The sequence below is a fragment of the Delphinapterus leucas genome, chromosome X (genome assembly GCF_059928025.1).
Source record: "Delphinapterus leucas isolate spDelLeu-1000000601 "Yukka" chromosome X, BTC_Dleu_Yukka2, whole genome shotgun sequence".
Classification (NCBI taxonomy): domain Eukaryota; kingdom Metazoa; phylum Chordata; class Mammalia; order Artiodactyla; family Monodontidae; genus Delphinapterus; species Delphinapterus leucas.
In genome coordinates, this window is record NC_143150.1 from 48,877,965 (window position 1) to 48,880,273 (window position 2,309).

The 2,309-nt window shown below is 35.8% G+C and overlaps 1 non-coding gene across 1 annotated transcript; it reads left to right on the top strand.

The window, feature by feature from the left end:
* The first annotated feature begins 1,272 nt into the window (after nt 1-1,272).
* On the top strand, nt 1,273-1,379 carry LOC115802634 (U6 spliceosomal RNA). The gene has a single exon (XR_004023139.1). It is a non-coding gene; the product is annotated as a U6 spliceosomal RNA (small nuclear RNA).
* The last annotated feature ends 930 nt before the right edge of the window (nt 1,380-2,309 follow it).

Here is a 2,309-nt window from a genome sequence, read left to right on the forward strand (position 1 = left end):
CAACCAGATTCTTCTCCTAGGAATATGGACTTGTGATGCAAAGATGTGGGTCAGCCTCTGCTATTTGGATAAACCAAGAATATTAGAAATTCAGAAGCTGTAAGGAGGCCATGCTTTTGTATTTGCTGGTATTATGAAAGTTGATCTGGAAAAGAGGTGCTAAAAAAAGAGAAGCTTCCCAGTTTCTTGACAGTCAGTTTCCAGCTACCCATGAGATGGAAACTACCTTTTCTACCATGGGTTTCCTTGAGACACCGTGTTTCTTACAAAAAGTTCCCCTTTTTCACTTAAGCTAATTTTAGTGGGCTTCTGTGACCTACAACCAAATACACTGTAACTAAGACCCTTTTTCTCTTTTCCTTTTTCTTCCCCTTTTTTTTTGAGGGGGGGGCAAACATGCAAACTACACACACACATAAACACACTTACATATTCACACACACACACACCTATTTAAATTATAAGCCAAGAATTCTAGAACTCTATATGCTGGGTGACTTTGAGTCCCTATCCTTTGCCACTTTATCTTTATTCATTGCATCAGCTAGAATGTTTCTTAGGGATCTATAAAAACAACAAGAAATAAATGTTGGGGATCACCTGTCCCAAAAGGATTGCAATACATTATATTATTTCCCCTCTCCTCACTAGCCTCTCAATAAGGAATCATACTTCTTAACTCAGTCTTACTGATATTTCTGATTATTCACAGAGCATATGTACTTATTGAAATGAATAGTATCCAGTTCCAATGTGAGGACGGAATAGATACCTTGAAGCTGTGTGTTCTTAGCTGCCTGTTCTATGAGCAGGAGCGTTGCCATCCATCTTGATGCTAGCAACATATAGACAAAGTATCTTATGAATGAACTATATGTTTCACTTTTTATTCAGTTACAAAATTACAAAGATTGGAAGTGATATTCTGTGTTACAATTCACATGGCATGTGGACTTGGTAGGGTTGATTTTTTTATTTTTACTATCTTGAAAATTGACTGATAAATGACCCAATCAATATGTTGCTCAGTTATCAAAGGTAGCTAAAGTACAGGGTAACTATGCTGTCATCTGTGAGTGCTATTGTTGGTTTTTCTAGTACAGTAGATTTAACTTTTGCTGCATCCAACCATGTAAAATTTGAGGATACTCACATATCATCTCAGAAGACAATTACCTTAATATCCTGGAAAAAAAATAAAGGTTTTACCAAGAAATGCTAAATAATATCAATTTTGACTTTAAGAATATAGGGCTCTAAAGGAGAGGGGTCGTGCTCGCTTCAGCAACACATATACTAAAATTGGAATGATACAGAGAAGATTAGCATGGCCCCTGTACAAGGGTGACATGCAAATTCGTGAAGCATTCCATATTTCTGAGATTGGGATTGACACATATACACTATTGATACTACAAATAAAATAGATAACTAATGAGAGCCTACTGTATAGCTCAGGGAACTCTACTCAGTGCTCTGTGGTGACCTAAACGGGAAGGAAATCCAAAAAAGAGGGGATATATGCATACATATAGCTGATTCATTTTGCTGTACAGTAGAAACTAACACAACATAAAACAACTATACTCCAATAAAAATTAATTTAAAAAAATAACATGTATCTTAACATATAAATACTTTGATATGACTATACTAGGAGACATAATGAAGGGGTCAGATGTCTACTGTAGCTAAACTCTAGAAAGACATCAAAATTAAACAATGTGAGGAAAATTTGCTAAGTGTCAAATTATTTGTAAAAATAATGAGTGCAACATAAACCCTAAAAAAGGAAAAGATCAATTCATTCAACAAATCATTATTGCACCAAGCGTTGTGTTCAACTCTGGGGTTGCACCTGAAATGATCAATAATAATTACATTGGCAGAGAGGAAGATGAATAGCATTCCTAACAGTGTGGACAACAGAAACAACGGTACAAACAAGGGGATATGTGGAGCATATTTTAGGGACATTAATTAGATTCACTTGTTTTTATAGGGGAATTAGAAAAGTTGTTTAAGTTTAGAAAAGATATAGAAGGCCTTGGAAACCAGGTTAAGGAATTTGGACTTCACCTTTGAGGGCAGTGACAAGCCACTTGAATGGCAATGGCAAGCCAAATTTTGAGCAAGAAAGACATACTATCACAGAGTTCTAAGAAAATAAATCTGGTAGTGAAGGCATACTTTCAGGGTGTAGATGAAGTTGAGACTCAAGATAGATTATTTAGGGGATCATTGAAATAGTCTAAGTGTCAGATGATAAAGGCTGGATTAGGAAGTTAGCAGCAGATAGAAATAGGGAG